Below are 24,919 nucleotides of genomic sequence, written 5' to 3'. Positions count from 1 at the left end.
TTCCTACGCCACTGCCCCCACAATATATGCCCCCCATCCCCTCACATTAAATCCCCCCCACAATATATGCCCCCCATCCCCACTCACAGTAAATCCCCCCCCACAATGTATGCCCCCCATCCCCTCACATTAAATCCCCCCCACAATATATGCCCCCATCCCCACTCACAGTAAATCCCCCCCCTGCACTTTCGGTGTCTTCAGCTCCACTGGAGCACTTACCACCGCTCTGCATCTCCTGCTCTGCCGCGCAGGTGAGTGACGTCAGCAGCGTGATCACATGACCTGATCACACTGCTGGCATCGCTCTGACCCGGCAGTCAGAGCTTCAATTGTACTCGCATCTCAGATACGAGTACAATTGAACATTGGGAGCCGGCGCGCCGCAGCTTCTCTGTGCCGGCTGTCAGCTTGACAGTCGGCACAGAGAACAGCTGACTCCCAGTGCGGGGGGTGACAGAATGCAGCCGCCGGGGGAGACACTGCGGACCGCCGCTTTAGGCGGCCCGACTGCGCCCCCCTGCCGGCTGCTCCCCCCTAGATACGCCACTGACTCACCCCCGCATTGTGCCGCCCCCCCGCATTGTGCCGCCCGGGGCGGCCCGCACCCCCCGCACCCCCCTTCCTACGCCACTGTACTGTATACAGGAGGAGATGACAGACAGGTATATACTATATACAGGAGGAGATGACACACAGGTACATACTATACAGGGGAGATGACTTACAGGTATATACTATATACAGGAGGAGATGACATACAGTTATATACTATATACAGGGGAGATGACATACACGTATATACTATATACAGGAGGAGATGGCATACAGGTATATACTATATACAGGGAAGATGACATACGGGTATATACTGAGGGCAAAATGACAGATGTGAGGTCAAAATGACAGGTGTTAGGGGAGAAATGAGAGGAATTAAGGGGAAAATGAGAGAAGTGAGGGAAAAAGAGATGCGAGGGGGAAAATGAGAGATATGAGGGGGAAAATGACATGTTTTAGGGGGGAAATGAATGGAAGGAAGGGGAAAATGAGAGAAGTGAGGGGGAAAATGAGAGATGAGAGGGGGAAAATGAGAGATATGAGGGGGAAAATGAGAGATATGAGAGGCATGATGGGTAAATGAGAGAAGTTAGGTGCTATAACTAATCACAGTTAGTTACTATGCCCGGGCAACGCCGGGCTCTTCAGTTAGTATTTTATATTACTGGAAAACCCAAAGAGAAACAAAGATTTTCTAGAATTAAAACCCAACCTGTATGACCCCGTAAGAAAATCAGATTTTGTGTAGCAGCTTAAACCAGAGTTTTCTTAGGCCACAAAAGAAGCTCTGCCACATCTGTGTATTGGCTTGGAGACCGCTTTAGAGGTCTACCTGTTATTGATTAGTACTGGGAATATTACGCTTTCCCTTCCTCCGCCTGTGTATATACAACTTAGCATCAGCACAGTGCTCTCCTTTGTATCAGCTCTCGGTCTTTTATCTCGAGCAATGAGAGGTAAACCACTGCTGTGCTCTTCTTTTTGTGACATGACCGCACAACTGTGTGTCAGGACTGCTCCTCTGAAATGTGTGCCTGATCCGTGGCCTGTGGATTCCCTGCCGCACGGCTACAGGACTGCTTCCCTCTGCTGCTCATACTGGAGGGTTGCTCTCGGGGTTATTTTTAGCCGGCCGGACGCTCTCTCAGTGGTCCTGTCTATAAGATGTGGATTTGCCTACGTCTAACCATTTTTTTGTACATTAGCCGCTCTGGTCATTTTCACAGTGGGCATGATTATTATCGGGTTTCGTGTTATTAAAAGATGGAAATATTCTTTTGTTGATTTTTTTTTCTTTCTTTTCTTTCATTTAAGAATTTGAGATCTCGTAATTACCCCTCGGAGAGCAGAAGTGTCTGGCAGGGGGATTTAATAATGAAAGCAAACTTCTGTCACAGATGATTGAATCCTGCAAGCTTGTCAAATTTGTCAATTGGAAGCAAATAAGCGACGAAGGGCGGCGAGTGCGATGAAACCTTGTGTGCTCTGACCCCCTCCGTGCGCCTGTAAATTACATACATTCAGTATATGATTTGGGACTATTACATGGCTTATTTTCTCCTGGGCGGAGGAGGCTACGTGTGGAAAAGTCCTAGTATAGTTGTAAATATCCTATCTGACGGCATAGGGTAGGCGCTTCATCTTCCATGTGACCTGTGGACACAAGCTCTCAGGACAGCAGGACTGTCACAGTTTTGTTCCATCTTTTGCATTCAGTGATTGTGGGCCCGGCCTGGCACGCAGGGCACTAGAGAGGGAGCAGAAGGAGGGAGAGCTGCCTGCCCAGGTTTCTATGGCAACACTGAAATACCTCCAGGACAGGAGAAGGCGGCAGCAGGGAGATGAGAGGAGAGGAAAAAAAAGACTCCTAACCCAGCACCAACACCGACCACAGCAAGTGCACAAGGCACCCCCCATGTCTGCTTCCTGCAGCATCCATAATGACACCCGCACGTTAGGCCACAGACATTATATATAGCCTCGGATCTGAGAAGGGGACAGTGACATTAACCGAAAGGAAGTAGCTCACTACTTATGTGGCTCGTTTTCTTTTATCACTGTATCCCAGCTGTTGGCTTTGAAGGAAAAAAAAAAAAGCCTGCTTAATCCGAGTGTCCCAGGCCCACCCCAGGAGCCGCTATCGATTGGCGGATTGTAGGGTTGGTTGCTCACAGTGAAGGAGTGATGGGGGGAGAGGGATGAGGGATGAGGGAGGCTATACAAGGTCCTCCTCCTACACTCCCGTCCTTGGTGCATTCAGGCCCCATGCGTTCCCATGGAGACGGCCTGTCTGTGCGGCACCTGTACGGGCAACCTGAGAACAGCTCGCTGTCTTATTCACTCGGTGACTGAAATAAGTGACACGACCTAGCCCACAGCAGCTGCCGCATCATCCTGCATGATAAATCATTTCAATTAGAGAGAAAAGTTTATTTCATTTGTGTTGTGCAGGCTGTCCGCTCTCAGAAATCGTCTGAACGAAAAACTGCTCTAGCGTCCTCTTGGGCAAGATCAACATTACGTAGGCAGCGAAGGAGAGGGCACTGATTATTGGGATGTGTTATCAGTGCAGCCGCAGATGGAACATGGGGGCAACTCCTATTTCATTTGTGACCGTCTCCAGGGCAAGAATAGGATAGAGGCTTAGAACAAAAGAAGTCAGAAGGGAATGGAAATTGTGTCCTATGTTGGGATCAGGAAGGATCTGTTTTAGACTGAGTTAATTGGGGCGACTTTGTATTTTAGGTATTTGTGTCATGGAATTCTAGTTCCATATGCCAAGGCTGCCGGTCTAGAGTAGGTAGGCACTACCGGTCCAGAGTAGGTAGGCGCTGCCTGTCTTGAGTATGTGGGCACTGCCGGTCTAGAGTAGGTAGGCACTGCCGGTCCAGAGTAGGTAAGCGCTGCCTGTCTAGATTATGTAGGCACTGCTGGTCTAGAGTAGGTAGGCACTGCCGGTCTAGAGTAGGTAGGCACTGCCAGTCCAGAGTAGGTAGGCACTGCCGGTCTAGAGTAGGTAGGCACTGCCGGTCCAGAGTAGGTAGGCACTGCCGGTCCAGAGTAGGTAGGCACTGCCGGTCTAGAGTATGTAGGCATTGCTGGTCTAGAGTAGGTAGGCACTGCCGGTCTAGAGTAGGTAGGCAATGCCGGTCTAGAGTAGGCAGGTGCTGTCGGTGTAGAGTAGGTAGGCACTGCCGGTCTAGAGTAGGTAGGCGCTGCCTGTGTAGAGTAGGTAGGCACTGCCAGTCTAGAGTAGGTAGGTGCTGTCGGTGTAGAGTAGGTAGGCAATGCCGGTCTAGAGTATGTAGGCGCTGCCGGTCTAAAGTAGGTTAAGCACTGCCGGTTTAGAGTAGGTAGGCACTGCCGGTCTGAAGTAGGTAGGCGCTGCCAGTCTAGAGTAGGTAAGCGCTGCCAGTCTAGAGTAGGTAGGCGCTGCCGGTCTAGAGTAGGTAGGCGCTGCCGGTCTAGAGTAAGTAGGCGCTGCCAGTCTAGAGTAGGTAGGTGCTGCCGGTGTAGAGTAGGTAGGTGCTGCCGGTCTAGAGTAGGTAGGTGCTGCCGGTCTAGAGTAGGTAGGTGCTGCCGGTGTAGAGTAGGTAGGTGCTGTTGGTCTAGAGTAGGTAGGTGCTGCCGGTGTAGAGTAGGTAGGCGCTGACGATCAAGAGTAGGTAGGTGCTGCCGGTCTAGAGTAAGTAGGCGCTGCCAGTCTAGAGTAGGTATGTGCTGCCAGTCTATAGTATGTAGGCGCTGCCAGTCTGAAGTAGGTAGGTGCTGCCGGTCTAGAGTAAGTAGGCGCTGCCAGTCTAGAGTAGGTAGGCACTGCCGGTCTAGAGTAGGTAGGCACTGCCAGATCTCACCATGGGTAACGATCTTACCTCTATGAAGAAATAGGTGTCCATTCCTTTGCATTCAATTTCCCTATATATGAGATATTCACCTCATCTGAAATTCTTTGCGATATATCCCAGTATTCTGAAAGCTAGGTAAGCGTTTTTTTTTTTTTTTGGTACCGCTCATTAAAAAATGTAAATGAGGTCCAGTGAGAACATAGTGACACTTGCAATTCATTGCGGGCCTTACTGGAGGTTAACGGGTTAACAAAGAGACATTCCGCATTCATATTTCAGACAGGGATTTGTGGCAGGTGCATTGCACCCCCCTGCACACAATCTAGCTGAAGCCCTTTGTGCTCTGACATCTGCTGCCCTGTTCAGCACTGCTTTTTTTCTGTGTTATTAGGAGCTTGTTATGTCACAGAAGAATTAGTGAATGGAGGAAACAGGATGTTAGAAAAGACATGGCAGAGGACCCCATAGTACTGTACGCTGAGCTAACCACCAGCCAGGCTGGTTACTTTTGTCCCCATATGCCTTGATTGATGAATTCCATACTTGGACGTATTGAGCACGATTATTAAATTGTTATGGATTTAGTCACGGTCTCTATTAAAATGTACAGGACCCTCAGGGAGAATACACGTCCGGTGTCATGTGGAAATGGAGGACATGGGAAGTTCAGCTGTAAGACAATCCATTGCATCACTATACCACTGGTTCTGACATTCCTTGGCTTATGATTCCAGCTGCATCGCACTTTTAGTTACTTATTTGGTCAGTAAGGGGAGCAGTTGTCTGATGAAATAGCTGCATGAAGTGTTTCTGAACTGTACGGAAATCTCATTCTGCATTAATAAAACATGCCGTACATCAGCAGGTGCGAGTCTGCTACTTGTAGTGTAATTTGGAGGTTGCGGTACGCTATACAATATGCATAGGGAAAGAGACTGATGCAAACCAGAAACACATGGTTATCATTCCATATGATGAGCTTCATATGATATTGTACAAAAAAACAGATGAACCGGCACAATTCGTAGCTCTCACAGCATGAGAGGATACCCGCACACCTTGTGATTTTTCGGGAACTCCAGGTGCTTCACCACTTATAAGACTTTAATTTTTCAAAGAGAGAGGAAGGCGGCACTGTCTGTCCCATAAACACTTTTTTATTTAGCAATGGATGCAGGAGGGTGCAGGTAAAAAAGACAGACAATGGCAGTTTTGCACACAACAGCGCTTCAAGGGGTCTAAACACAGAGCGCGCCGCCTTCCCCTCTCTTTGAACATTTTCATATGATATTGTTAATACTTTTGCAATGTACTGCAATGCTGAAGTTTCTTAAGATAACTACAAAAATGTTTCAAAAGTATTTAAAAAAAAATAACATAAATGTACCCTTCTTTTTCCAATCTCCCCCTCCAAAAAAGCACATTTTGTATCATTATGTCCGTATTATAATTACCCCATACATTCTGGTATTTATATATGGTATTGTGTGTCTGTTCCTTAAATGTTTCTTGCAAAAGGTTATTCAGGAGAACTCGTAACTATATGTATGGACCTTGCATTGTAATATCCAGTGAGACCACCCATTAAAGTAGTATTATTGGAAAAGTTGGAAGGCATAGTAATGTATTTAACCATTTAAAGTTGGTTTACAATGCACACATATGGTATATTGTGTATCAATATAAATTTTGAGAGTGTCTAAATTCAACCATAGATCTGGTTACATGCCATCACATTACTATTCCCACAGTTATGTCTGCAGACAACATATGCTTACCAAAACATATGGTAACTTGTTTCATTTTTCATTTTGTTGGTATTATTTAATATTATACAGCACTATATAGTCTGCACAGTCATGAATAGGTTACACAATGAGAATATGTCTGTTTGATCCTCCTACAAGATGTACAAGTGAAATTTAATGTTCAGAGCCTATAGATGTGACACCGTACTTGCATTTACTAATGGTCACAGAAGGCCTGCATCTGCAGAAGATAAGAGATGATCCTTTCCTTGTGGATGTTGGACTATAGGAAGCGCTTATAGGCATCCCCATAATTAGGATCAGCTTTAATTACTTTACAATGAGGCACACGTGCTTGATGGTTACAAACACACAGAGGGACATAGTACGCTTGATGGTTGTAGACTGTATTTAAAGATACAGTACTTGAAACGCCACTGATCAACTCATCGAGTTATTGCTTGAATAGGATACCACTCCTCGAAGGACTCTCACATAAACTTGCAGTAACTAGTAAGGCTACTTTCACACATCAGGTTTTCAGTGTCAGGCTAAATTCGGCGAATGTTGGAAAAACTGGATCTGGTGCAGATTGTGAAAAACTGATGCGACGGATCTGTTTTTTTTATGGATCCGGCTAGCATATCTAATTTATTGGATACTAAAAAAATTTGGAGCATGCTCAATTTAAAAAACCAGATCAAGCCGCCGGATCCGCCTTTTTCCGGATCCGGCACCTTCCGGCTCCCATAGGCTTCCATTCTAGCAAACAGCCGGAAGCGCCGGATCCGGCGCTTCAGGCTTTTTCGCCAGAGACAAAAAAAGTTGCAATGGACGTTTTTTCAAGAAACCGGAAGCGGCAGATTTGCCGGATCCGGTGAAAACCAGACGAAACGCAATGTCATCCGGTAAAATACGCTGACACACCCTGCCTACGGATGACATACGGACCACTATTTTGGGGACTTTTCTGCGTATTACGGCCGTAAAAAACGGACTGTATTTTTATACGCTGAGTGTGAGGCCGGCCTAAGGCTACTTTCACACATCAGGTTTTCAGTGTCAGGCTAAATCCGGTGAATGTTGGAAAAACTGGATCCGGCGCAGATTTTGAAAGACTGATGTGACGGATCCATTTTGTTTGACGGATCTGGCTAGCCTATCTAGAGTATTGGATAAAAAAAAAAGTTGGAGCATGCTCTGTTTAAAAAACCGGATCAGGCCGGCGGATCCGCCTTTTTCCGGATCCGGCACCTTCCGGCTCCCATAGGCTTTCATTGTAGCAAACAGCCGGAAGCACTGGATCCGGCGCTTCAGGCTTTTTCGCCAGAGACAAAAAAAGTTGCAATGGACGTTTTTTCAAGAAACCGGAAGCGGCAGATTTGCCGGATCCGGTGAAAACCAGACGGAATGTCATCCGGTGCAATCCGGCACTAATACAAGTCTATGGGAAAAAAACCTGATCCGGCGGCAACATTCGCCTGATCCGGTTTTTTGAAAATTAGCCGGATTTAGCCTGACACTGAAAACCTGATGTGTGAAAGTAGCCTAACCTGCACTGTATCACTTTTATCTTGACCGTGAACAAAGGTGTTTAGTGTCCTTCATCTTCCCACTGCTGTTCCCCTGTATCATGCCACACTAGCCATAAATCATGCCTAATCCCGTGGCTTCTGGGCTCTTCGAGGCCAGTGTGTACCAAATGCCCTTAATTAAAGACAATAGCAAAGTGCCCCAAGTTTAAGCAAAAAGGTAATTTTGGTTTGTGAGGTCTGCAAAGATATGTTGTTTCTGTTCTGTTAGGGCTTTGACTAGCGTGTGTTCTTGACTGTGTCTTCTTTTCTGTCTACCTCTTAAAACCGAACTCTACCTGCGTCTTTGAGTTGATCCGCAATACTTTGTATCAGCCACTATACAGTATTGGGGCTTCGGTGTTTTGCTTTGTATTCTTGTTGACTCCAGTGCTGATTGGTGGGGGAGCTGGATTTTGGATCCCATGATCCAGAGCTCACTAACCAGTGACTCAGTGGTTAGCACTGCAGCCTCGCAGCACTGGGGTCCAGGGTTTGAGTCCCACCAATCACAACATCTGCATGAGTTTGTATGTTCTCCCTGTGTTTCCGTGTGTTTCCTCCGGTTTCCTCTCACATTCCAAAGACATACTGATAGGGAATTTACATTGTGAGCCCCAATGGCGACAGTGCCAATAATGTTTGCAAAGTGCTGTGGAATTAATGGCGCTATATAAGTGAGTAAAATTAAATAAATATTGATGACCTATCTTATGTATAAGTCATCAATATCAGAAAAGCGGACAACTCCTTAAAAGGAGTCACACATAGAGGGCCCCCAAATATTTTCTTATACATATGTGTCCAGTCTTAAAGGGGTTGTTTGGGCAAAATTCAATTTTTACCGGTGGCTTGGTAAAGTAAAAAATAGCAAACTAAGCTATACCCATCTACTATCACTTACCACAGAGGTGGGGAATCTCAGACGTGAGCGCTGTTTATGCCACTTGATGAACTTTTATCTGGCTGATTCCTGAGGACCGTAGTGGCAGCATCTACTCCTGATGTCTATATTGCAGTTACAAAGTGTCTGCTGTGATTTCTATGCCACAGCCCCATGTCTGCTGTTATATCTACACCACAGCCCCATGTCTCCTGTGGTGTCTATGCTCCAGCCCCATGTCTCTTGTTATGTATATAGCGTAGCCCCATGTCCTCAATCTCAGTGTTTCCTATGTGATGTATACGGCAGTCTCGGTGTCTCATATGTGATGTATATACAGCAAAGTCTCAGTTCCTGAGTTCTAGAAACGGGTTATGAGGAGACATCCAGTGTAATATACATCTGTGTTCAGTACAAATTACTGCTGTGAGTTCTTTACAGAACTCATCAGCACATAGTTACCTGCGCTCCAGAGCAATGCAAATCTGGAAAAGTAGTTATGAGTAGGAACATCATACATACCACCTAATATCAGAGCTGCATCAAAGAGAAGCAGCTCCAGCCATGACAATAGGGTGAGTTAATAAAATTTCTTACCAAATATTGCAGAGTAATTTTCAATTTGATTTGATTTGATTTTGTACGGCCTCCGAGTGATGCTCTAAATATCCAAATGGCCCACAGCAGAAAAAGGTTCCGCACACCTTGCTTACCAATATACAGAGCAGGCCACTTCGTGATCTGTGTTTACACCAGAAGCAAGTCATTACCGTTCAAGAGGTGGCAAGACCGGAGTGGCCTATGATTGGCTTCTGTGGCCACGTGAGTCCAGCATCGTGTCATCGCTGATGTCAACGATGACATGCTACTGGAGACACCTGACCGCTGCAGGCATTCACAGGTGGCAGCAGTCTTGAACGGTGACGATTTCCTACCGGTGTAAAAGTAAACAACAGAGCGGCCTGTGCAGGATCCCGATAAGTACCATTAGTTGAATATATTTTTTTGTTTGTTATTTTTTACTTTACCAAACCAACGATAAAATGTGAATTTTGTTCAAACACCCCCTTTAACCTAAGTCTAATTGCATTAAGCTTGACATGAAAGTAATTCAGTACAATCTTGTGCCATCCAGTAAGAAACCTACCGGTGTATGTTAAATATAGGATGGCTGAAGCACCCGACGCATGATATCCATTGAGGCATGTGTTTGACATGTACTTTATTTGTACGTTTTTTTTAATATGTTACCCCATGTTGGTTTACAGATAAATTAAGATTTGTCTTGTTTATGTGTGAGAACAAAGGAATGTGGCTGTAAAGAAACGGAGCGCTGGAGGAGCCTTATCAACTATATTATGTGCTCCAAATTATTTATGCTGCTGGATCCTTGGAAACAAATTGCAATGCTATTTTCACTTTGGGATAGTCTTCTATTTATGTCTATGATCAGTAGCATAAGGTAAAATATTATTCATATTCTTACTGGCATCAGACCTTACTTTAATAGGTAAAATTATTGCTTAGCAATCCTGTGATTTGCTGGATAATTTATTAATTAAAGATAGAAAGAAGCAACCTGTCTCTGGGGATAAAATGGGATCACTAAATCATTTAACATGCGGTGAAAAGGATCACAACTAAAACAAGCTAAGCCAGAGGAAGGAAACCTAAACCAATAGCCTATCTATACTTCTCCAGATAACCCCTTCTTCAGGACAACCCAAGGATGACTGTAAAGTGGCAAAGACTTAGCACAGTATGTCATGTTTAATGGAAGAAATAATAGTTCACCAAGGTAGAAAGAAGCACAAGTGGTAGTTATACTGTTGACAAATCATTTCATTAGCTGACATTTTGACAGCATATAAAATCGTCCTAGAAGTCTTTTTACTATATGCTAGGTGTTTGCAGAAACTTACATGAAGCAAAAGTAGTGTGTCATGGTATAAGACATGGTTCATGTCCTGCTCTCTCAGGGTTAGGCTGGCCTCTCTTTGGATCTGAGAGGGTTATTTATACACACTCCAGACTAGGATTCCCTGTCAGCTATACTTTTGTCTGTGTGTCTGACCCCTTGAGTGTGTGCTCAGTTTGCAATTGCGTGCTTTGCTGTCCGTGCTTTACTATGATTGTTTGTTCTGTTGGCTTTCTAACCTTTGGCTTCCTTTCTGACTATCCCTCCGTCTCACCCCTTGGTTACCTTGGTATCTCCTGGTTTTGATCTTGGCACGTTTAACTACTCTTCAGTGTACATCGTCTCCTCTGCACCCCGGTGTCTGGCGCCTCCCTCGACCACCTCCTTCTATGTCACGTGGTTCAGGTCCTGTTTGCTACTCGGTGAGTTTCCCGTCGCTCTGCTCTCGGCTCCCTTGCTGCGGCACGCAGCTCTCCCTACAGCATTAATACCCGGGAGTTGCGACATAGTGAAGGCCAAGAATTATAGGGCTATTCAACTTCATTCAGCCAGAAACATGGATGTATTTGGGCTTAGTTGTCATCTGGCCATGGTTGTTATTGACTTGGGTCTTTAAATGACACGATTTAAAGGGGTTGTCCAGGATTTTAAAATTGATGTCCTATCCTGAAAGAGGAACTCCCATTAACTTTTTCATTCATTTAATGTGTTTATATGCATGTAATGTAGTGTGAGTGTATTAACATACTCATTTACCGCTGCTTTCTCTGGGATCCAGTGCCGTTTTCCTTCTCAGTGACGTCACTCTCTGCAGACTCTACTGATCACGCTGCGCTCTGCAGGACCCGGAAGTGACTTTTACAATGTAAGCCTATAGAGTGTCAGAACAAAACTCCATAGAGTTATATAAAGATACTTCCAACTCACGAATAGAGTAAGCCGAGTAGTTACAACTGCAGTGACGTCACTGAGAAGAGGAGCAGAACGGCACTGGATCCCAGAGAGAGAAGCAGTAAGCGAGTATATGAACACATACATACTACACTGCATGCACATCTACATACATTTAATTAATAAAAAACGTAATGGAACTGCATCTTTAAGAGCGGTCATTAATATTAGATCAAATTGCATAGCTAAAGAAGCCCTCTGATGCTATAAGGTAAGCGCCAATTCTCATGATTCCTGTTCAGCAGACTGAGATTACTATCATGGCTGTGCAAATCGATTTTCACCAATTCTACTTAGTAGTGTAAATCTTACTCTGCCTTGTCATGTGAAGGTGTTGAATATACATTTATTTGATTGGGGTGTATGTCACTTTTCTGCTCTATTAGGGTGCGTGTCCATGTTCAGGATTACATCCAGATTAGCTGCGGATTGGATGCTTTGTACAACCGCAGCGTTCAATCCACAACGTCCAGATGTTACAGCATAGTGGAGGGGATTTTATGAAATCCCGTCTCCACTATGCGTGCGAACAGGCATCCGGCGACCATGCGTTAACGGACATGCGGCGCGTCTTTTTAGACTGCAGCATGTCTGTTTACCTTTCGGCGACACTCCGTCGCTGCAAGGTAAATAACAGGGTCCTATGTATGGGATGCGGAGATTCCGACAGTGTGCAATGAACACATCCGGAATCACTGCGCGTACAGAAGGGGGCGGCGCTTTGGGCGGAGCGTCCAAAGCGCCGTGATTACGGACCGTGGACACATACCCTTAGATGTAGGGATTTGATATTCGTCCTGTATATGCCGCTCCAGCTGGAAGTTAGGTATTAGTAGATGCCTGTCCCAGTACAGTGACTGTGATAAACAGTGCATCTACCTAGGGGCAGAGTTCTTGTCCAGGAACGACTGCAGTTTATGTATACGGTATATAAATATTCAGCTCATGAAAATTACCTAGTTTAATTAGGAATACATCACACTATTGTACAGTGCTTCCATGTTGGCGCTGAATGCAGCTGGAGCCGCTGTGCACAGAAGCCGGTGAGCGTCACCCCCTGCTTGATGCCACCCCCATCACTCCGCTGCTGAGTGCAGGGCACAATGGAGTGAAATTGGATAAGACAGCTTCCTTTCCTACTCCCTACTCACTTGGTACTGTTCACATTACGCTGTACATTACTGTACAGCACCTCAATATGGTTGCTGGATGTGAGTGTAAAAGGAGCTGCTCTCTGCTACACTTGTAAGTGGGTGGCACAGCATCGTTCTCCCTCAACCCCCTCCTCCTGGCTGGTGAGCGCGGACCGCAGCATCCTTTATGGTACAATTAGGTGTCCCTCTTTAGACCCGCATATTTATATGCCTTTGCATTTCACTTGGCCATCCATCCACATGGTGGCAGTATTTCATTTACAAACAGGAAAACTGGACATGTTCAGTCATATATGTATATATAATATATTAAGTACTTTATTATTACATACCATCTACGTGTATTTGTAGCCTTTATCTACCCTACCCTTTTATTGAAACACGTAGGGCACATTTATCCAGATCCTCATTGACCCAAGCCTATCATGACCAGGAATAATGGGCCTGGTGCTGATATTTGCCATATTGCTGGTGATAACACTCATGTGCATTTCCAATTTATATAATAGAAGACTGCGCAAAGAATCGTAATAAAGTGCCTATTTGAGATGCTGGACATTAACAATGTTTACACCGAGATTTTTGCTTCCATCTAAGGTTTATACCTGGTCAAGTACCCTATGGAAGTCTTTAATGTAAGCTTACACCCTGGGATATGTCGGCCATTGGTTCCAATTATAAAATAACATATCCCACACTTATTTTATTTTTTTACTTTTACTGTGCTCCCCTGTTTAGGAAAATGTAGACTGGGCTCACCTCAACAGTGTACAATAGATATAGCAATACATATGGGCCCATTTCAGGTTTGAACTGGCCCACAGGAGAGCAGGAGAAGCTTATATGAGCAGTACTTGGCACAATATACCTGAATCACTAAGTACAGACAAAGGCAGCATCGTATTCATTTACTAATCTACTCAACTCATTGTTATATACATTTGTGATTGAGGATAATGTCACATTTGCATGTAGCTGATAAGTGGGGCCCTGGAATTGGTTATTGTTGGGCATTTGACTCCCCAGTCCAACACTGGCCCAGTGGGCACATTTTTTCTGCATACTCTGGCTGCTATGGGACCGGTGCATAGGTTCAGCACTTGCGCCAAGAGCCTTCCAGGTGCACGTGCAAAATGTGAAATCACCAAATGTGAACAGATCCTTTAAATCACAAAAAATGGTCATCCTCAGTTATACAAGGGCAGGTTCCGAGCTGGATGCCCAATCACTAATGACCAATTACTGAAATGCCTTTTACTCAGTAATTGGGGGTATAACAGATTCTATATATATAATTGTCTAAGGGGTACTTTCATCTGTCTGTCTTTCTGTCGGCAACTTCCGTCACGGAAATCCCGCGTCGCTGATTGGTCTCGCCAGCTGCCTGTCATGGCTGCAGTGACCAATCAGCGATGGGCACAGTCCGATTAGTCCCTCCCTACTCCCCTGCAGTCAGAGCCCGGCGCCCGCATACTCCCCTCCAGTCACCGCTCACACAGGGTTAATGCCAGCGGTAACGGACTGCGTTATGCCGCGGGTAACGCACTCCGTTAACGCTGCTATTAACCCTGTGTGTCCCCAACTTTTTACTATTGATGCTGTGCATGCAGCATCAATAGTAAAAAGATCTAATGTTGCAAATAATAATAATAATAATAATAATAATAAAAAAAGGTTATTCTCACCTTCCGACATCGCGCGCTGTCCTCGGCAGTGCAAGCGGCAGGTTCCGGTGCCAAGGATGCTATGCGAGAAGGACCTGCCATGACATCACGGCATGTGACCGCGACATCATATATACTACGTAGCTGTGCAATATACTATGTGGCTGTGTCGGTTCTGTTATATACTACGTCGACTGTGCAGTATACTACGGGGCTCTGTTATATACTACGTGGCTGTGCAATATACTACGTAGCTATGCAATATACTACGTGCCTCTACAATATACTACGTGGCTATGTTATATACTACGTGGCTCTGCTATATATTACGTCGCTGACCAATATACTACATAGCTGTGCAATACACTACGTGACTGTGTTATATACTACGTGGCTGTGCAGTATACTACGTGCCTGTGCAATATACTACGTGGCTCTACAATATACTACGTGGCTATGTTATATACTACGTGGCTCTGCTATATACTACGTGGCTGACCAGTATACTACATACCTATGCAATACACTACGTGGCTATGTTATATACTACGTGGGTGTGTTATATACTACGTAGCTCTGCTATATACTACGTAGCTATGTTATATACTACGTCGGTTGTGTTTTATACTACGTCACTGTGAAATATAGTACGTAGCCTGTGCTATATACTACCTACATATTCTAGAATACCCGATACGTTAGAATCGGGCCACCATCTAGTAGTATTATAAGTGTACACAGATAAGGTGACACCGTTAAATGTGGTGCACCATGCTTACAACCTAGATCCGACCAATGAGTGTACAGACCCCAACATCACAAGGCCTGGCTGTATACTGTAGGATCTTTTGTTTAGAATAGTTCCTTTCAGGATTTGCTCCCCTGTTCACCTGTAACATGTCTTCTTCAGGTCTGTAATCTTGTTTCTGACAGCAATTTTTTTTATAGCGCAATGTAATGTCCCTGATAAAGAATCGCCATGCTGTCCACAATAGGACCAGAACTATGCCCAGAATCTGGCACTGTGCAACATAGAACGGTAATGGTAGTGTTATAGTGTAAGGATCATATTTTACGACAATCAGGAACTCTGTCACGGTGATGGCAGCCACCATGCACGCTTGCTGTCCCAGCTTCTTGTGGAACTTCAAGTCATCCATGAAGCCATAGATCTCCCTCATGGCCACCCCGCCCACGTTCACAAAAAACACCAGATGCAGCAGCACCAGGTAATGCTCTGGAGGCATCCACAGGAAAAATTTGAGGTAAAATGTGTTGAGTTCTGCAAGTAAAAATAGCACTACGATGCCACACACCGCTAACCATCGGCGCAGGTTTGAGGCCTACTTCCAGTCAAACTTCATCCAGCTGTAAGGAGTGAACTGGAGGGCTATGGGATAGCAGGCACCGAACCCTTCCCCCCTCACCACCTTCCCAACTTACAAATAAAATGACACACTACACATGGTGTGAAGATAAAAGGCCGCGGTATTTATTAATGGTCACTCAAATATCTATAATATAACGCTGGGAGCGTCACTCTGTCCGAAGCCTCTATAGACTGCGCAAGCGCACGCGCCGGCGCAGTCTAGACCCCACAGAGCGACGCTCCCAGGAGATCGCGGTATGCGTAAACACTGAACGCACACCGCGATCTCCAACGGAGAAGCAGGGACCGCCAGGAGGGTAAGTATGATATATTTACCTGTCCCGTTCCTCCGTTGCGCGCTGCTCCTCCGACCTCCGGTCCACATCCTCTGCCTGTGACGTTCACAGTTCAGAGGGCGCGATGACGCGCTTAATGCGCGCCGCTCTCTGACTGAACAGTCACAGCCAGAGGACCTGGAAGACAGACCGGCGCGCAGCGCTGGATCAGGCCCAGGTAACTATAGCAAGTGCCGGGGGCCTGAGCTAGCGGCGACTCCGGCACCTGACCCCCACAGCGTGCCGGTGTCCCCGCCTGCTCAGGCCCCCAGCACCGCCGCGCACAGCCTGAGCCACCGCACCCAGCACAGCCTGAGCCACCGCACCCAGCACAGCCTGAGCCACCGCACCCAGCACAGCCTGAGCCACCGCACCCAGCACAGCCTGAGCCACCGCACCCAGCACAGCCTGAGCCACCGCACCCAGCACAGCCTGAGCCGCCGCACCCAGCACAGCCACGCACAGCCGCCGCACCCAGCACAGCCACGCACAGCCGCCGCACCCAGCACAGCCACGCACAGCCGCCGCACCCAGCACAGCCACGCACAGCCGCCGCACCCAGCACAGCCACGCACAGCCGCCGCACCCAGCACAGCCACGCACAGCCGCCGCACCCAGCACAGCCACGCACAGCCACTGCACCCAGCACAGCCACCCACAGCCACGCACAGCCGCCTGCACTCAGCACCGCCACGCACAGCCGCCCGCACTCAGCACCGCCACGCACAGCCGCCCACGCACAGCACAGCCACACACAGCCGCCGCACCCAGCACAGCCGCCGCACCCAGCACAGCCACCACAGCCACGCACAGCCGCCCGCACTCAGCACAGCCACGCACAGCCGCCCGCACTCAGCACCGCCACGCACAGCTGCCCGCACTCAGCACCCCCACGCACAGCCGCCCACGCACAGCACAGCCACATACAGTCGCCCGCACTTAGCACAGCCGCCCGCACTGATGGGGGCGCAGGATGGAGCAGCACATGATAGGGTGGAGCAGCACATGACAGGATGGGGGCGCAGGATGGAGCAGCACATGACAGGATGGGGGCGCAGGATGGAGCACAGCCGCCGCACCCAGCACAGCCACCGCACCCAGCACAGCCACCGCACCCAGCACAGCCACCGCACCCAGCACAGCCGCCGCACCCAGCACAGCCGCCGCACCCAGCACAGCCACCGCACCTAGCACAGCCGCCCGCAGCCACGCACAGCCGCCTGCACTCAGTACCGCCACGCACAGCCGCCCACAACTACGCACAGCCGCCCGCACTCAGCACCGCCACGCACAGCCGCCCGCACTCAGCACCGCCACGCACAGCCGCCCACGCACAGCACAGCCACATACAGTCGCCCGCACTTAGCACAGCCGCCCGCACTGATGGCCACCGCACCTAGCACAGCCGCCCGCAGCCACGCACAGCCGCCTGCACTCAGTACCGCCACGCACAGCCGCATACACCCAGCACAGCCGCCGCACCCAGCACAGCCGCCGCACCCAGCACAGCCACCGCACCTAGCACAGCCGCCCGCAGCCACGCACAGCCGCCTGCACTCAGTACCGCCACGCACAGCCGCCCACAACTACGCACAGCCGCCCGCACTCAGCACCGCCACGCACAGCCGCCCGCACTCAGCACCGCCACGCACAGCCGCCCACGCACAGCACAGCCACATACAGTCGCCCGCACTTAGCACAGCCGCCCGCACTGATGGCCACCGCACCTAGCACAGCCGCCCGCAGCCACGCACAGCCGCCTGCACTCAGTACCGCCACGCACAGCCGCATACACCCAGCACAGCCGCCGCACCCAGCACAGCCACGCACAGCCACTGCACCCAGCACAGCCGCCTGCACTCAGCACCGCCACGCACAGCCGCCCACACCCAGCACAGCCGCCCACAGCCACGCACAGCCGCCCGCACTCAGCACCGCCACGCACAGCCGCCCACGCACAGCACAGCCACATACAGCCGCCGCACCCAGCATAGCCACACACAGCCACCGCATCCAGCACAGCCGCCGCACCCAGCACAGCCGCCGCACCCAGCACAGCCACCCGCACCCAGCACAGCCACGCACAGCCGCCCGCACCCAGCACAGCCGCCCGCACTCAGCAAAGCCACGCACAGCCGCCCGCACTCAGCACAGCCACGCACAGCCGCCCGCACTCAGCACCGCCACGCACAGCCGCCCGCACTCAGCACCCCCACGCACAGCCGCCCACGCACAACACAGCCACATACAGTCGCCCGCACTTAGCACAGCCGCCCGCACTGATGGGGGCGCAGGATGGAGCAGCACATGATAGGGTGGAGCAGCACATGACAGCATGGGGGCGCAGGATGGAGCAGCACATGACAGGATGGGGGCGCAGGATGGCGCACAGCCGCCGCACCCAGCACAGCCACCGCACCCAGCACAGCCACCGCACCCAGCACAGCCACCGCACCCAGCACAGCCACCGCACCCAGCACAGCCACCGCACCCAGCACAGCCACCGCACAGCTGCCGCACCCAGCACAGCCACCGCACCTAGCACAGCTGCCCGCAGCCACGCACAGCCGCCTGCACTCAGTACCGCCACGCACAGCCGCCCACAACTACGCACAGCCGCCCGCACTCAGCACCGCCACGCACAGCCGCCCGCACCCAGCACAGCCTCCGGGACCCAGCACAGCCACGCAGCCGCCCGCACCCAGCACAGCCACGCACAGCGCCCGCACCCAGCACAGCCACGCGCAGCCGCCCGCACCCAGCACAGCCACGCGCAGCCGCCCGCACCCAGCACAGCCACATACAGCCGCCCGCACTCAGCACAGCCGCCCGCACTCAGCACAGCCGCCCGCACTGATGGGGGCGCAGGATGGAGCAGCACATGATAGGATGGGGGCGCAGGATGGGAGCACATGACAGGATGGGGATGCAGGATGGAGCAGCACATGACAGGATGGGGATGCAGGATGGAGCAGCACATGACAGGGTGGGGGCGCAGGATGGAGCAGCACATGACAGGATGGGAGAGCAAGATGGGAGCAGCACATACCAGGATGGAGACCATATACCAATATAAATGCTCGCCACCCGGGCGTAGAACGGGTTCAATAGCTAGTTAAATATAATAAACTAATGAATAATGGTTGCTCAAATATTAAATATATGAAACCAAGAAATAACAATAAAATTCATTACTCCATATACAATAAAACCATCCAGTCTCCACCCAGCAAGCTGGGCGAGTACCCACATGCCAAGCATGCCTCAAGCAAGCTTGGCCTTCCAAACCACCGCAGTCTCTTCAATCAAACTGGCCAAACCTGTATTAAATATATCCAACCAACTCTCTGAGAGATGCACACCATCCTTCCTATACAGGCCTACCTGGAAACCCTCCAAATCCCTATGTCTATATGAAACTCCTATCGAAAACAAAAACTTTGCCATACTTCGATTAAGACGTTTGTGAATTTTATCCATAAAACGCCATTCATTGCTGGACCAAATGAGGCGAGGAACTATCTCTGAGAAGCACAAAACGCAACGGGAAATAAACTCCTGCAAATCAAAAAACTCCTTTGCATAGATCCCAACAAAGAAAGCAGTGGTACTCTGGCGACATCATGACCACCTAAATGTAAAATCAAAACATCTGGAGCCTCCCAACAATGCATCCGCTCCTGGAGAACTTTCCAAAGAGAAACCAGCATAAACCTCTTACCCCGCACCAATACAAATGATATGAATCCGTGTTCAAATTAAGATTAACACCATAACACCAACACGCTGCTCATCCATGGGCCCAAAAAATAAACGAATAGCCAATAATCCAGACCACCATTCACTTGGAACCTTAAAAAACACAATCAAAAGGATAAGTTAGGTCTGACATAAGAACGATAACAATTAGAACCCCATCTACCAATGCCCTTAATTATGTCTTCACTCAAGCCCAAATTGGCTGCCACCCTAATCCTAAAGGAATTGGATGTAATTTTTAACTGATCCAAACTTAACAATGACAAACAATCCCCAAGAATCTTATTGAATTGATAACTAGTCAGGTTTGAACAGTCCAAATGAATAAAAAAGGAACGGCAAGCAACCGGGCTGATAACCAGATACTGTTTAATACAACAAACTGGACAAAACGTAGGATCAGCCAAACAGCATAAACGAACCACAGCACCCTTGAATAACTGATCGGTCTTAGAATGCCTTACCCGAAACACTATCACAGATTCTTCCACTTGAATGTCATGGAACAAAAGATTGGACAGTAAACGCTTATTATGAGTGACCAACTCACCAATCCTAAATGCACCGAAAAAGGCAATGATAAACACAATACTAAACAACTGAATCTCATAAGGAAAAGAACATACTGAATTGCACGTTTGCACTAACCGCTGAACCGAAGAAAAAGATATGGGGTCCGGTTGTCCACAACACAATTATCCCTCTGGTATCCTTTCAACATCTGCTTGACCTAGAATAAGCAGTTCAAAGGGGCACAATTATACCATTTCTGAAAAAAATGAAACACCAGCTAAAACCTTCACTATATAGCTATAAGATAAACCTTGCTTAAATAAATTGACCACAAAGTCTACAGCAATCTCAACATGATAGTCACACACACTGACCTTATTGCCACTACAGAATTGACACCAATTCATCCAAGCAGTCGAATAAGCCTTCCAAGTCTTTGTCGCTACTGACTTCTTCAAAAAACCTTCAGCTAGTCCAAGACCAACTTCCATAAGTGGGCTGGACACGGTGGCGTAACTTGAAACTCATGGGCCTCAGTGTGAAAGCTCCAACGGGGCCCCCAAATATTTTACATCTTTAATAGCAATAGTCTTTTTCTATAGGCCAAAGGGACTTTTAGGGCCCCCTAGGCTCCAGTGCGATTGCAACCCCTGCACCTGTTGTAGTTACACCCCTCTCTGGACACTTTAGACCGTCCGAGTTGGCTGCTGGAACCAGTGAACGGAATTTGTCCATCTTTTGATGGGAGAGATAACCAGCAATCTGATTAAACCTACCACGAACTTGCTTTGCTTTAATCAAAATGTTAAAACACAAACAAACTAGGACTACCGGCGAAAGCTATCAGGTTCCTTTTTGGGTACCAGATCCAAAGGGGATAACCTGAAATCCCTAAAAGGGGGGGTGGGAAACAAAAGGACCCTCTACCCTTCCTTCAGCAACTTCTTTTGTAATTTTGTCTCGAACTACCTCTAAATGCAGATTAGCTGATTGCAAGTTATCAACCCAGATACAACCAGAACCAGTAAACTCAGGTGCAAAAAATCCTTCCTCAAAGCCCTTACAAATGAGGTCCGCTGTCACCCTGTCGGGATACATTTCTAACCAGTGATGCATGTTTTGTAGCCTCACTGGAGTCACCGCTTTTTGGAAACATATCTTTCACGCCAGGCTGCTGTCCAATCTGATTCGCCTTTCTGAAACACTTAACCACTCTGCCATTTGTACAGTTTCATGGAGAGCCACTTCAAGGTCTTCATGTCACAATAAATTCCTAATCCATTACACACTAGTACATACATAATCCAGTGATCCCAGCAGCATTCACTGAAATTGGGCAGCTGATGCTCCAGATTGTACTCCAGGAACTCGAACATAACGCTGATCATCATACACATCCCCCAGTCTCTGATCACTAGTGTTTTTATATACCAGCCAAGAAAGTGTGCAGGTACAAAGCCATCCATCTTATCCCAAAGGTTGTGATAAGGATCAGACTTATTATTCGGATCGTATATAAGGCAGTTTCCGCCGTAATCTCTTTCTGGTAGAGGAACTCCCAATTTGGGTCAGTAAACTTCATGAAATGTTTCCCGTCATGTACAGGTCCTTCTCAAAAAATTAGCATATAGTGTTAAATTTCATTATTTACCATAATGTAATGATTACAATTAAACTTTCATATATTATAGATTCATTATCCACCAACTGAAATTTGTCAGGTCTTTTATTGTTTTAATACTGATGATTTTGGCATACAACTCCTGATAACCCAAAAAACCTGTCTCAATAAATTAGCATATTTCACCCGTCCAATCAAATAAAAGTGTTTTTTAATAACAAACAAAAAACCATCAAATAATAATGTTCAGTTATGCACTCAATACTTGGTCGGGAATCCTTTGGCAGAAATGACTGCTTCAATGCGGCGTGGCATGGAGGCAATCAGCCTGTGACACTGCTGAGATGTTATGGAGGCCCAGGATGCTTCAATAGCGGCCTTAAGCTCATCCAGAGTGTTGGGTCTTGCGTCTCTCAACTTTCTCTTCACAATATCCCACAGATTCTCTATGGGGTTCAGGTCAGGAGAGTTGGCAGGCTAATTGAGCACAGTAATACCATGGTCAGTAAACCATTTACCAGTGGTTTTGGCACTGTGAGCAGGTGCCAGGTCGTGCTGAAAAATGAAATCTTCATCTCCATAAAGCATTTCAGCCGATGGAAGCATGAAGTGCTCCAAAATCTCCTGATAGCTAGCTGCATTGACCCTGCCCTTGATGAAACACAGTGGACCAACACCAGCAGCTGACATGGCACCCCACACCATCACTGACTGTGGGTACTTGACACTGGACTTCAGGCATTTTGGCATTTCCTTCTCCCCAGTCTTCCTCCAGACTCTGGCACCTTGATTTCCGAATGACATGCAAAATTTGCTTTCATCAGAAAAAAGTACTTGGGACCACTTAGCAACAGTCCAGTGCTGCGTCTCTGTAGCCCAGGTCAGGCGCTTCTGACGCTGTTTATGGTTCAAAAGTGGCTTTACCTGGGGAATGCGGCACCTGTAGCCCATTTCCTGCACACGCCTGTGCACGGTGGCTCTGGATGTTTCCACACCAGACTCAGTCCACGGCTTCCTCAGGTTCCCCAAGGTCTGGAATCGGTCCTTCTCCACAATCTTCCTCAGGGTCCGGTCACCTCTTCTCGTTGTACAGCGCTTTCTGCCACATTGTTTCCTTCCAACAGACTTACCATTGAGGTGCCTTGATACAGCACTCTGGGAACAGCCTATTTGTTGAGAAATTTCTTTCTGGGTCTTACCCTCTTGCTTGAGGGTGTCAATGATGGCCTTCTTGACATCTGTCAGGTCGCTAGTCTTACCCATGATGGGGGTTTTGAGTAATGAACCAGGCAGGGAGTTTTTAAAAGCCTCAGGTATCTTTTGCATGTGTTTAGAGTTAATTAGTTGATTCAGAAGATTAGGGTAATAGGTCGTTTAGAGAACCTTTTCTTGATATGCTAATTTATTGAGACAGGTTTTTTGGGTTATCAGGAGTTGTATGCCAAAATCATCAGTATTAAAACAATAAAACACCTGACAAATTTCAGTTGGTGGATAATGAATCTATAATATATGAAAGTTTAATTGTAATCATTACATTATGGTAAATAATGAAATTTAACACTATATGCTAATTTTTTGAGAAGGACCTGTACAGTCTGAAAGAGGATGAAGATGAGGAAGAGCTCGTACACCACACTGATAAAGATCCAGAACCTCCAATAAGCTGGATGAGGTCTGGAAAATGTGCCATCATTAGCTTGTGTCACTCCAAAACATAGGAAAACCAATATACTGGCAACAATTCCTCTTTTTGTATTAAAGGCGGTGTCTTGTGGCGTCTCTTCAAGAACACGTCAGGATAAACAGTACAGTTACCGTGTGCGCTCAAACACTTCAGACTCCGTGGTGGTCCTGATGGTCTCCCCCCCGAGCAAAGACTTGCTGGCCGGGTATATGCTTCTGATCTCCATCTCGTCCAGTCCGTCCAGGGAGGACTTCCTACTAGCGGCTCCCTTCCTGCCTTCATGGCGTATCATGGCTCAGCAGCGGGCGCCTTTATCATGAGCAGCTCCGTCCTCCTCAGCCACTGGGAAGTCTCACACTAACCGGGATACTGTAGGATGTGAACTTGAGTTTATTGGCCAGTAATTCAACAAATATCTCACGTTACCTGATGAAGCTGTAATCTACAGCTATACGCGTGGGGTGTCTGGGTTTACTTGAACTGTGGGCTTTCATGGGTGATATGTTTCTATTCCTAGCATGTTTTCTTACCATCGATTGCTTGGTTAGGACACCTTACCTTATACATCATAAATATTTGGTTCTATTCGTATACCAGAATCATGGGCTATTAAATATATTTGATGGTATTGCTTGGGACTGTGCCATATGGTTTCATGTATTATATGATTTATGCGGATTGTAGTGCAGCTGTGCACCCTGTGCAGTGATGAGGCAGTGACCCAGCAAAGTTCAAAGCAAAAGTCTCTTTAATGTGCAACTCACAAAACACAGCACACGATATCCTCCAGATCGCAGCCGGGAACCATATCCTCTGGATTGCAGCCAATAACCATGCCAGTCCACCTCCGTGACCGTGCCGTGGGCGACTGCACTGTCGTGTTAATGTTCAACTCACAGCACTACACAGTACACAATATCTTCCCGATCGCAGCCGGGAACCATATCCTCTGGATTGCAGCCTATAAACATGCCAGCCCACCTTCTGAGACCAGTTGCCATGGGCGACTGCACCGCTGTTGGTGCCAGGTCTTTTCAGCTGCCTTGGCTGTTTTGCTCTGCTGGCCTGTGTTGCCACACACAGGTGGAGATCTGCAGAGCCTTCTGCTCTGTACTCCTCCAAACACCAGACTGACACTTATTTTAAACTGACACACACAACCGTTTGCTTCAGGGGCTCTTACAAGCAACCTGTGGCCTTCGGCCATGTGGAAAACCCGGCCAGGAATGAAACGGACTGCCCCACTACCATACTGTAATCCATTTAAGAAATTAAAGCCCAGTAGGTTTTCTTAAATCTGCCTTGGACAAATGGCTTGTCCAAGACTAACACTTTTATTCTGC

The 24,919-nt window shown here is 47.8% G+C and overlaps 1 protein-coding gene and 1 pseudogene across 5 annotated transcripts in view; one reads left to right on the top strand and one right to left on the bottom strand.

Annotated features, from left to right (window-relative positions):
- The window catches only part of NOL4 (nucleolar protein 4), a 458,727-nt gene that overhangs the window by 128,416 nt on the left and 305,392 nt on the right, over window positions 1–24,919 (top strand). The gene's annotated exons all lie outside the window — the stretch shown is intronic.
- On the bottom strand, window positions 15,075–23,868 carry LOC143782129 (phosphatidylserine synthase 2-like; annotated as a pseudogene).

The sequence above is a fragment of the Ranitomeya variabilis genome, chromosome 6 (assembly GCF_051348905.1).
Source record: "Ranitomeya variabilis isolate aRanVar5 chromosome 6, aRanVar5.hap1, whole genome shotgun sequence".
Lineage (NCBI taxonomy): Eukaryota > Metazoa > Chordata > Amphibia > Anura > Dendrobatidae > Ranitomeya > Ranitomeya variabilis.
This window is presented reverse-complemented; position numbering and strand designations above follow the sequence as displayed.